The sequence below is a fragment of the Gallus gallus genome, chromosome Z (genome assembly GCF_016699485.2).
Source record: "Gallus gallus isolate bGalGal1 chromosome Z, bGalGal1.mat.broiler.GRCg7b, whole genome shotgun sequence".
Classification (NCBI taxonomy): domain Eukaryota; kingdom Metazoa; phylum Chordata; class Aves; order Galliformes; family Phasianidae; genus Gallus; species Gallus gallus.
In genome coordinates this window covers 24,683,318-24,695,409 of record NC_052572.1, presented here as the reverse complement: position 1 = coordinate 24,695,409, position 12,092 = coordinate 24,683,318, and the positions used below count along the sequence as shown (strand labels likewise).

The following is a 12,092-nucleotide window of genomic DNA, read 5'->3' as shown; positions in this document are numbered from 1 at the left end:
AAGGTAACGGAGGAGTTACAGTGTGATGCAGGATGGGAAGCAGCTGAGGGTGCCCTCAGAGGAATTGGAGGTACTGTGGCAGGTGAGAAGGTCTAGGAGCAAGGGAAGGACCTAACACTGCCCTGGGGGTACATTGTGAGAACTGGAGAAGGAAGGGACAGAAATCCACAGGAATCCAGTCTTCACTAATTGCACTGCACATGCAATCATTTTTTATAAATATGATTATTTCAAGAGTTGTTAGGCCATCCATCAGACATGCTAATTAACTTTCTGTGATTTTCAGTGAGATTTCGACTTCTGGAGACACAAATACATTAAATTTGATTTTATGGAAATAACTTCTGTGCCGTTTTAAGTTATATTAATTCATCCCTACAAAGACCACAGAATTTGATATTTTCTTATGCCAAAAAGATGCCACTGTGTGAAAATGAACGATGTTTGTTGTTTTTGTACTTTCTGCATGTCCACTCTGTGTGTCTATAAAGCTGCTACAATGTACAGCAATATTAGATGCCATGAGAGGACATCTGAAATGATCTACCTGATTCTCCAGGAAATAAACATGGGAAGATCACCTAAATCTGAAATAAATAGGCAGATCTATTTCACTGTATCTGGAAAAGACAGTGGGCGTTCTCACATGCAGGTATAGGAAATTACCAGGCCTGGTTATGTCAAAAGAGCGTTGGGCAGAGAGGAACCTCATGAAGTTCAACAGGAGCAATTGTAGAGTCCTACACCTGAGGAGGAATAACCTCATGCATCAGTGCAGGTTAAGTGATGACCTGCTGGAAGGGAGCTCTGCAAAGATATATCTGGTGTCCTGGTGAACAGCGGGTTGGCCATGAGACAGCAGTGTGCCCTCGTGGCCGAGAAGGACAATGGGATCCTCGGGTGCATTAAAAAGGATGTGGCCAGCAGGTCAAGCGAAGTGATCCTCCCCTCTACACTGCCCTGACGGGGCCTCATCTGGAGTCCTGTGTCCAGTTCTGGACTCTTCAGTTCAAGAAAGACAGGGAAGTATTGGAAAGAGTCCAGCTGAGGGCTAAAAAGATGACTGGGGCCTGGAGAATCTCCCTCATGAGGCGAGACTGAGAGATTCACCTGGAGAAAACTGAGGGATCTTATCAATGCTTATAAATATCAAATGAATCGGTGTCAGGTGGGTGGGACCAGGCTCTTTTCAGTGATATGCAGCAAGAGAAGAAGGGGTCAGAGTCACAAACTAAGACATGGGAGGTTCCATCTGAATGTCAGGAAAGATGTCTTTACTTTGAGGGTGAGAGAGCACTGGAACAGGCTGCCCAGAAAGGTTGTAGAATCTCCTCTGGAGATATTCAGAACCCACCTGAATGCTTTCCTTTGTGTAGCCTGCTGTGGGGAATCTGCTTTATCATGGGGTTGGTGTAGATGACCTCCAGAAGTCCCTTCCAAACCTGCTGGAATTCAATGGTTCTGTGAAAACACAGAATGACTATAAATCAGCAGAGAATTGTCGTTAAAGCAAGAATGTGATTTTAATCAGTGTGGTTATCTTGTTCTGGGCTTGAACAAAGTTGATATTTGAGCAACTTGCTTATAAGGCTGAACAGACTGGACATGTGCAGTTTTGCCCCTTGCCTAAGGCCTGGTGGCTGTAGTGCCTGAGTGATGCCTGGGTTGTAGCAGAGGTCTTACAGCTTGCTGCTGTTTCAGTGTAGGTGTTGTTTCAGATGTCATTTTTAGGTTGGATATTAGGAAAAGTTTCTTCTCAGAAAGTGGTGAGGTATTGGAACAGGCTGCCCAGGGAGGTGGTGGACATTCCTGGGGGTGCTCAAGAAACATGTGGATGTGGCACTGTGGGTCATAGTTAAGTGGGCATAGTATTGGTTTCATCTCCTATCCCTTAATTAACAGTACAAGCCATTTAAGATGCCTGTCAGCACACATGGCTCAGTCCCACCTCACTGACAGTGTGAACCCAGCCTACTCTGCCAGCACTTCAGTGAATAGCAACACTTCATTGACTGGGTGAATTGGAGTGTTTGGCTCATCCCCCTGTCCCTGAATCGTTAATTAATTACCAACTATCTTTAAGATAATTAATGCTAATGCAACTAGTGAATTTATCAGCAGTAATTCCTAATCCGTTATCTGTTGTCTCAGTAAACCTTCTGTTTTCAGCTTCACTAACCTGTTTCAGTGAACATCCCAGGGGCCTCTGATGTTTGTGAAGGCAGATGTTTGTGAAGCTTTTTCAGTGAAAGTCCTTGAAAGGGCTCTGACAAGCAAACATCGACTTTGGGAAGTGGCTGCATGTCTTACCAAATCAATGACCAAGTTTGGGACTAAGACAGGGTTTAGTTGCACCTAGACTCCACTCTGTGAAGCACCTAGAAACCAGTCTTGTTTGAGCAATGAGACATCATTCCTTTTTTAAAGAGCTTAATGCTTTATTATATATGCTGTAAGTCAACCACTGGGCCTTGGTCTTAACAAATATCATTCATTTCAGTCCTAAATATGTCTTCAATACAATGTTTGTACAAACAAAATTCATCATGTTTTTAATCATACAGTCATGGAGTCGTAGAATGCCTTGGGTTGAATGGGACCTTAACATCTACCCAGTTGCAACCCCTTGCCATTTGGGTAGATCAGGCTGCCCATGGCTCATCCAACCTGGCCTTGAACACCTCCAGGGATGGGGCATCCACAGCTTCCCTGGGCAACACCTTCCAGTGACTCACAATCGCCTGAGTAAAGAATTTCTACCTCACTTAGTCTCAACTTTATTTCAAATTAACATGGGAGTTACCTATTTCCCTTATCGTTTATTATTCTTATTTCTTTGTAGGAAATATAGTACTAGAAAAAAATACTTAAATTATTAAGAAGAGTGTATTAAGAAATTTTAGCATTAAAGAAAGTGTAAATCCCAGGTATGCTTTCTTTCTGGTTTCAATTTGACTTACACAACTGGAAGTAAACAGAAAATCTCTCCAACAGACTGTGGCACAACCTACATAATACAGTCAGCCATACAACAATGGTTTGTTCATTCCTAACATATATTTTCTTTTGCATTTTCCTCCAAGACCTATTTCCAAATTTCTTGTCTTCTCTTCTAATGTCTGCAAGTTGTCCAAACTTCCAACAGATCAATTCTCTAAACAAATTTGTCTTCATCTTTAACCTTTTGTCTGGAGTACCAGAGGAAATTCTGTGCAATGTCCAAGATAAAGCAGGCTGATTTTAGTGTCTCATTTTATAAAATATTATCAGAAACTCTAGGCAAATTCATAGATTCAAACATTCCTGTGATATGTTATACAATGCAAGAGGAAGAATCCATGAGTAGTTAGTAAACTCAGCCATGGAATACTTTCTCAAAATCTTTTCCATCTCAGTCTGAAGTCCACAAATGAGAAGAAAGAATTCCTCATGAAGAGAAAAAGGTTACATAAAGTTGATGAAACTCTTAATTGTTCTGAGTGGTAAGAGAAAGCAGGCAATCCTCTCTTCTTCCCCCACACTTAGAATTTCCTCAACCCCCACTTTCAGCCCTTGTTATGAATTATCCTTGTAGATAACCTACATATATATATATATATCGTTTATGTATACATACATACATTACATATGTATGTATGTATATAATCAGGGTATAGCCCCTACCCTGATCTAACTGTTAGAGAATTTTATTTACTGCCACATGATTTGTGCAAGGTTTTACTGCAGCTTTTTACTACAAAACAGAGAAAACTGTCGTTAACTAGAAATCTGGCGTAGCATCTCTAAAGACTTGAAACTTGTTTTCTGCCTTTTTACTGTTTCAGAACTGCTTTTTTTTTTTTTTTTTTTTTTTTTAATATCCTCAAAACATGAATCATTCTCCACAGAGGTCAGCCTTTCCCAGTATCTAAATAACAGTTCTTGTGAAACAGTGAAAATAGCACATTTCTAAGAATCAAGAAAGGAAGGACTGTTAAACAGTCTGCAGTGGTTGCGCAGTAACTGTATTTCAAACTGACCTGAAGTCTTCCTACTTCATTATGCAGCTTGTTCTTATTCAATTGAATTACACAGATCATCATGATCACACTGGGTTTATTCAGGCTCAGAAAGCACCACTAGTTACTGTCTGTGCTCAAGAACCACTTCTGGACATACGTTTGATGAAGACAAATTGGATTAGTAAAAGTAATTAGGGAAACTGTTGTCGTAGGCGTGCAGAAAGCAACAGGAAACAAACGGAGAGGAGAGGGTAACTCAAAATCAAATGAAAGCAACGTGCAACTTTAATCTTACATAGTTTGGTTTGGGAAATTTCTGTCTTCATTACATCAGACAATAATTTTGCACTGGCTGCTCTGACACAAGAATCACCAGCAGTTCTGTGTGACTGTCTCACCTGCAATTAGTCAGACATCTGAGATTGCCAGGAACTGTGCTGCAGATGAACGTTGAGCCCAGAAGTTGACTTCCTCCTTGAAACAGCATGAAACAACTACTCACATTCTTATTTGCAATGTGCATTGGCATGACCATACCACAGGTACCCACAAAGAAGGTACAGCAAAGTTTTTCTTTTCTGTCTCAGGAGAGGCTGACTTTGGGGAATCCACAAGCAATAGCAGTCAAAGAAATATGGTCCTTGTCAGTCATGTCACTTCTTGAATAATTAACAGGGTCAGAGGGTCACCACTGAAAGAATTTCTGATATGCAATCTGCAATAACACAGCTGCAAAGTATTCAGAGGTTTCTGCATGCAAAAGATCAATGTAGCTTCTCTCTCTCAGTGGCATAGTTGCTTACTTCCTAACACAACTGCCAAGAAGCTCCTTCCTTCCACTCTGTCCATTTACAGTTTACAGGAGTGAGTTTAAAAGCTACATGAACGATTTAGGGACAAAAGCCCTATTGACTTCCAGAAGACCTTATGTTCTGATCATAAATCCTCTGGATGCTTCTGAGTCTCCCAGCACGCATTTTCTCAATGTCTGAAGTATTGAACCAGTGCACTTAGTCCAGAATAGTTCTAATATCTGAAATAACAAAAAAAAAAAAAAAAAAAAAAAAAAAAAGAGAAGAAAAAATAAATCACTGAAGACCCATACAGATTTAGGTATGTAGTTCCCAGTTCCTGATACCCAGCTCTTTGTCTCTGGCTCATCTCTGAATGCTGGCCATCTATAGTTCCTTGTATTTTATGTGAAAGTACTGAAATACTGTTTTCTAAAAGTATCTGTCCCTTATTTCATTCTATCTAGGTGTCTCTTTATGGATGTATGTCCCAGCAGGGGTACATCATCCCTGTCAATACAGGACACTGATCTAAAATATGAAAGCATTAGGGGGGAGGGGTGCAGAGGCCCCTCTTCTCAGGGAGGACAAAGAAGAATACAAGATGGGACAAGACTGTCAGGGCCATCAAGCCAGTCCTTCACAAGATGAAGCAAATTTATAAGATGTATTATGCAGAAGGACTATGCTCATTAGGCAGCCACAATACCCATTCTTAGAAAGTCTCAACCACAGCTTGATACTCTTAAAACTTGACCCAGAAGGAACTTACATCGAGAAGAGTCAGAGTTGGCTGTTTTTTCTCACACTGAGATCTCATTTAATCTCTGTAATAAAGCTCTAGATCTCTCTAATAAAACTGCACAGAAATGATTATTAGCAGCTTTATGCACCTAGCCTCCAAGCCCTTCACCTGCATGCAAGAAATCAACATACTTCTTCTGCATGATGGACAATTCCTTTGTTTTGAAAATAAATGCACTGAGACACCGGGAGTCTTAGTATTTTGACTGTGGCAGGTCACACCACAGTTCTCAGAATTATCAGAGAATCACAGAGTGGTTGAGGTTGGCAGGGACCTCACGGTCCATACAGTCCAACTCCAGCTTGAGTTGGGACACTCAGAATACCTTGCCAAGGAACCATCTCCAAACAAAATAGCTTTTGAACAGCTTCAAGGTGGAAGACTCCACAACCTCTATGGGCAACCTGTGCTTGGTCATCCTCAAGGTAATTAAATACTTCCATCTGTTCAGATGAAACCTACTGTTTTGCAGCTAGAGAATCCTCCCTTGCTGAATCTATACTGACTACTCACATTCTGGCTTTTTATATGCCTGGAAGTATTTGCCAGGATCAGTTATCCCATCATCTTCCCAGGGATCAAGGAGAGGCTGATCAAGCTTTCATTCCTTTTCCTAATGAGGTCAGAGGTGCTCAGTGTGAGGTCAGAGGTGCTCAGTGACTTTAACAGCTTTTAGTTAAAGTCACAAAGTTGAGAACAGAAACCTTGCCATTTAGTGCACTTCTCAGTGTTACTGCAATTGCCCTTGCTGAGCCACTAGTTGTCTTCCTTAGAGGGAACAGGTGGAGCTTGTTGTTTGAACACCAGAATACTGAGGTACCTTCCAGTCTTACTCTTGGGGAAATTAGCAGTTAAAAAGGATGTACTAAAATAGACTTGCTATGAAATAGCTCAAGACTGCAAGCCTGCCACATCGCAGGGGGATTTCCATAACCCACTGGCCAGCACTTAAACGGATATGTTTCTCCCCAAAGTATAAGAGTATTCTTCCTGCAGTTTGCTGGCTTTCCCTTTTTTGGTCCAATTGCACATTATCTCTCACTTGTATTCCCTTCTCCTTTGTCATAACTCTGCAGTGAACAGGCACGTTCCTCCCTTCATATTCCTTTTCCAGGCCTCTTGATACCCAGCCTCTTCTATTAAAATCTCATCTAGCTTCATTATTTTTTTAAATATAAAAGGGAAAATCTATTCCCTCTCCATTGCACTAATTTATTTTTTGACTACATGCATCATTCAAAATGTAGTCCAGTTGTAAGAGAGCGAGATGGAAATTCAGCCTGCACATCTGCAACTCCTGGGTTATATGGCCAGGAATAGATACTAAATATAGAAATTAAATAGCTTCCATAGTTAATCTAGATTAAGTTAAAATTTTAATATTGAAATTAAATATCTAGTGTGGCATTCAATCAGTAAACTAATGGGATCATATTTCAAAATATAAAACAGAAAACAGAATGTTCAATATTTTCCACCAGAGTCTCAATCTTAGGGCATGTAAAAATTTTTGCTTAGATGCCTGTAATTCTCTTCATAAAACTTACCAGACAAAGCAGTTTCAAATCATGAGAAGATCTGGCTATAGCCCAGTTGAAGATCTACTGCTGGGTCTATTTTGGCATTTACAACAGCTGGCACAGGACCTCACTGGCTGAAAATCAGCTAGAGAGTCACTGCAAAAGCAGAAACGCTGTCAGGCCAGCGGGAGGTTGACACCTGGCCTGAGCTGCTCCATGCCAATTTAAATCCAAATCTGCCCCAGAACAGCTGTGTTCTGTTGAGAGGACTTACTCTTAGTGGGATGAGGCAGATGACTTGCTCTTCCAAAAACATCTGCAGCCAACAGCATATTAAATAACAGAAGACCTTATACCAACCCAAGAAGCGCTGGAAACACTCTCAGCTGCCAGTTGCATCCCCTTCTCTGGATGCTACTGTGTCTCCTTACTTGCCTTGGATGCTTCTGTGCTTTGGGAGCATGCTCGCATCTCTCCTGGGGCTCTCGGATCCCTTTAGCCCTGCCTGCCCTATGGATGGTGACCCACACGCTTTGTGCACAGCCCTGGAATGGCAGAACACGGCAGCAGGCTCTGGCAACACTGTTGTCATGGGGCTACAGGGCCTGGGTGCAGTGGTACCATATAGCAACACACATAGCAGTTTTCTCACCTAAGGATTTCTAGGACTTCTCCAGCAATCTACAATACTGGTACACAGATCTAGAAACCTCACATTGTTTCCACACCCCATACCTCTACACCCTTCTGTGTTTTTGCTCACTGCAGTTTGGACAATGCATATATCTGGGTTCCCCAGCAAGCTGCGTTCTTCAAGGTACCCAAAAGCTCCCTGATTTTCTTGTCATAGTTTTGCTAATGTCAAAGGCCTGACAAGAAGTCTCTGAAGTTTATTCCTGCACCCAGATGCTTAAATAATTTATACATCAGAAAATCACGGTGTTGACACAGAGATGCTTTAATATTAAATTGCTGTAAATCTGGACCAGATATATTCTGCTGAGCCCAGCGAAAGGCAAACAGCAACAACATGACAAGGTGGCTGAAATATTCAGTACATTTGGAAAGACACTTGGAAATCCAGGCAGCTTACAATTTGCTTGTCTCCTCTGCAGACACTAAAGGAGGATACAATCTGGCTGAACACAACAGTAAGTTAATAAAGTCAGAAGTGTCTATATAACTACAGTACATAATAGTGTTACATAAGGGAGTAAGCCCCTCAAGAGGAACAGTGAGGGTGGTGAGACATAGGAACAGGTTGCCTAGAGAAGTGGTAGATGCCCTATCTCTGGACACATTCAAGGTCAAGCTGTATGGGGCCCTGAGCACCCTGACTGAGCTGTAAGTGTCCCTGTTCATTGCAGGGGATTTGAACTAGCTGGCCTTTAAGATTCCCTTCCAATCCAAACTATTCTATGATTCTATATGCTTTTTTTTTTTTTCACTACAGGCCATATAATTGCAAAGTAATTCAATCTCTTCTGCTTTCAGTCATGTCAAGTGCATGACACAGAAGGAAGAAAGTGAGAGAAAAAAGCCATCTGAATAATCTCACATAATCTTCAGTGTAGAGTGAAAATGAAGTAGCCTCATATGGCTAAAGACAGTCATATTATGCCGAGAAGAGAAGAGAAGAGAAGAGAAGAGAAGAGAAGAGAAGAGAAGAAAAGAAAAGAAAAGAAAAGAAAAGAAAAGAAAAGAAAAGAAAAGAAAAGAAAAGAAAAGAAAAGAAAAGAAAAGAAAAGAAAAGAAAAGAAAAGAAAAGAAAAGAAAAGAAAAGAAAAGAAAAGAAAAGAAAAGAAAAGAAAAGAAAAGAAAAGAAAAGAAAAGAAAAGAAAAGAAAAGAAGAGAAAAGAAGAGAAAAGAAAAGAAAAATGCCGAAACACTACAGAAAGGAAAGAAAGGTAAAATCTTGAACAGACGATGTGAGAACTCCCCAAGTAGACAGAGAGCATAGTGCTGAATCAATTCAAACATCAGTTTACACATCAGTTCTCACAGACAGCCACGTCTAGGGTAGAATACAGCAAGTTTTAATAGCACAGAAAAACATACCAAGTTTGCTTTGGGGCAGGAAGTAGGAACATATAATGTAAGAGGCACAGGGCAGAAAACAGTGACACACTGTAAGCGTCTTCTGAATGGACTTGCTTCATTACCAGCAGCAGGAGTGGTTTTTCAAGCTGTGACATTTTAATTCATTTCAGTGAAACATAGACCACGTGAGTTAAGAAGATGTAGAGTTTGTATGTGAAGAAAACCAGCATTTCAACAGATAGAGAGAAAAAGATGGGTATCAGGCCAAAAACACACAGTGAGAGAGCAGTGTGTGGAGTTTAGATAGCATCAGCAGGCAACCGCCTCGACAGTGTGAAGTGACCTTTAAGGTTATTCACAGTACACTGTGTATTTACTTTGGTGTTACTGCGATCACAGACCACTGCTACCTTTTCAAGATGCTGATGAACTGTGTCGATTCTGATACTGGTCACATTTGCATTGCATCCTTCCTCTCTGCCAGCCAAAGTGGTTAGGGATACTAGTACAAGGAGAGTGATGGTCGCTGTGGGAGTCAGTAGAGAGAGAAGACACAGAGAGCTCTGGCTGCAGAGCATACTTTCTTCCTCATCTTGCTGAAGAAACAGTGACAGAGCTGCATGGTGGTGCTTGGCTACCAACCAGTGCCGAACCATCACAGTAATCTGGTATTTGCTTTCATCGAGTTCAATGAGACCCTCATCACTAAACTCAGCAGGTCCGCTTCACAATACTCACAAACACCACCAAATGTTCTGATGAGAAGGCATTGTATTCTGGCTTTGCATTTGATTTTTGTCCCTGTCTCGCCTGATCCTAGTGGCTGTAGCACTTCTCCACTCACACCTCACAGCTTCCTTCTTAAGTGCACGTGATAAACGTCGGCCTTTTCAAGCTGATCTCCTCCCACAGCTGTGCTTTTCTGCAGGCAGGAATGTAGTTAGAAAAGCAAGTGGGGAGCTGTGCTTTATGAGAACTGTGTGTTTTTTCCATTTAGCTGTAGAGACAGTTAGACTAGAGGCACACAGAGATCAAGTAACATGCATAAAGCAATAATAATCAAAGCTCAAGATCTGGTCCCCAGATCCCTGTGCAGAGATGTGAGATGAAAAGCGGGTTCTGCAGAGGTATTCAGCACTGGGAAAATACTGCACCCATCTCCTGGTGATGAGGAACACAGATACCAGAGAGAATAAGAAGATAGCTGATAAAACACAGTCCTGCTGTCTGTTTGGAAGTGAAGATCAATTAAGTGTGAACATCTTTGAGTATTTCACCCCTTAGAAAAGAAAGCACTGCTGGAGAAACTTTCATGTATCAAATGAGCTGCTTAACAAGCTCCGGTGATAGCTCAACAAATTAAGCTTGCCTCTTATTTATTCTTTTAGCATGAGTAAATGAAAATGATCGTCTGATCAGATTGTCAGACCTGATGGATAAAGACAGTAAGAGACAAAGCCCCCATACAGGCTTGATGTCAGCTGCCCCACTTGTCTGTTGTTACCCTGAGCAACTTCAGGAGCTGTGTGCCCGATGTGTGTTACGAGTCCTCCCATAGGGATGAGTGTGAGTTGGTGGCTGCAGAAACAAGGTGCTGCTGTCCCAGCGCCATGGAGACTGGCCCTGGGGAGAACTCCCAGCACCCCTCTTGTCCCAGGGAGCATGGGGGTATGCAAAGAGGTCACTGAGGAGATGCCAAGGCAGCTGTTCCCTCCCAGCAAGACCTTCTGTTACATTTCAGCCGGTAAAACCTTGTCAAGTTTCGGAGGGCAGCTGAGAGAAGCCAGGCAAATGGAAGAGGACACCAACAGGGATGCAGGGGTTTCATTCCACTTCAGGAGCAGAGAAGCCCTCCGGTGCCAAAGATGCCCATCCAGGAGAATCCTGAGCATTGTTCTTTTCTGTTGAGCTGCCTGGATTTCAGCAGGGTTAATATCCTTTGCTGGTCTATCCTAAAACACGCAGCATAAAACCCGTAAGCTTGCACGGTAATCTCCCCTCCAGGGCTAGGAAAGACCTAGGGAAAGACAAAAAATCAGACACCGAATTCTGAAGAGAGGAAACCTGTTGAATGATGAAAATTCCTTCCTTTTTACATTGCTACCTCAGGGAGAGATACACATCCGGCTTTCTTCACAAGGGCAAAAGTGAGGGTGAATGTGGGGGTGGTTTGCTGCGCTTTCATTTTGTCCACATTGCTGCAGAAACACGAAACTGGCCTGGTGAATCATATTCCCTAATCACATTATGTGTCATCTAATGCTCACATTTGCTCACAGTCTGAACAGTGAGGTAAGAAATCTGTAGGGTGCTTTTAGGTTTTAACCATCATGTTGCCAGACGGCTGACGTGGTGCCTAGGAAAAATGTGAAGCCTCCAGCAGGTTGTGCTGGGAGGAGCCCTGCTGGACCTCCTCGCTTTCCTTTCCTGCCATCTATATTGAAAGGTATGCAAGAAAACACTAGCACTAGCGGTTAGCCCTGAAGACAAGTTTGGGCTAGCACTGCGCACAGGAAGTGGCACAAAGCACACTTTGCATTCTTTTCCTGGCAGAGGTTGTCACTGTGTATTTTTGACTCCATCTCTTCCTGTTAGCCTCTACAGAGTTTTCCACTGGGGACTTGAGAGCACAAATCTTCCATCACCCCATCACTGTCAAAGGCTTTGAGTCCCGGGTGAATGATGCCCTACAGGTAGGTTTGCTGTGCCTCCACTACTACTGTTAACTGGAGTTCACCAGAGACAATTTAATCAGGCACAGTTATTAGTGTCAGTGAACTGAAAAGCCTGAGCTTCTGGATCAGATCAAGATCTTGTGTCTTCTGCTTTTGTCAGTGCATCTATCAAGAAATAATCACTGGCAGCAGGATGGCAAGAACTGGTGGAAGCAACAGGAGAATCAGATGGCTTGCAAGGAATTACCTGTTTTTCTGCT

General features: G+C 42.2%; 1 long non-coding RNA gene across 1 annotated transcript; it reads right to left on the bottom strand.

Annotated features, from left to right (window-relative positions):
- Nucleotides 1-4,263: 4,263 nt before the first annotated feature.
- Nucleotides 4,264-7,652, bottom strand: LOC121108367. The gene is made up of 2 exons (XR_005842843.1): nt 7,392-7,652; nt 4,264-5,034 (listed from the first exon to the last, which is right to left on the bottom strand). It is a non-coding gene; the product is annotated as an uncharacterized LOC121108367 (long non-coding RNA).
- Nucleotides 7,653-12,092: the final 4,440 nt, after the last annotated feature.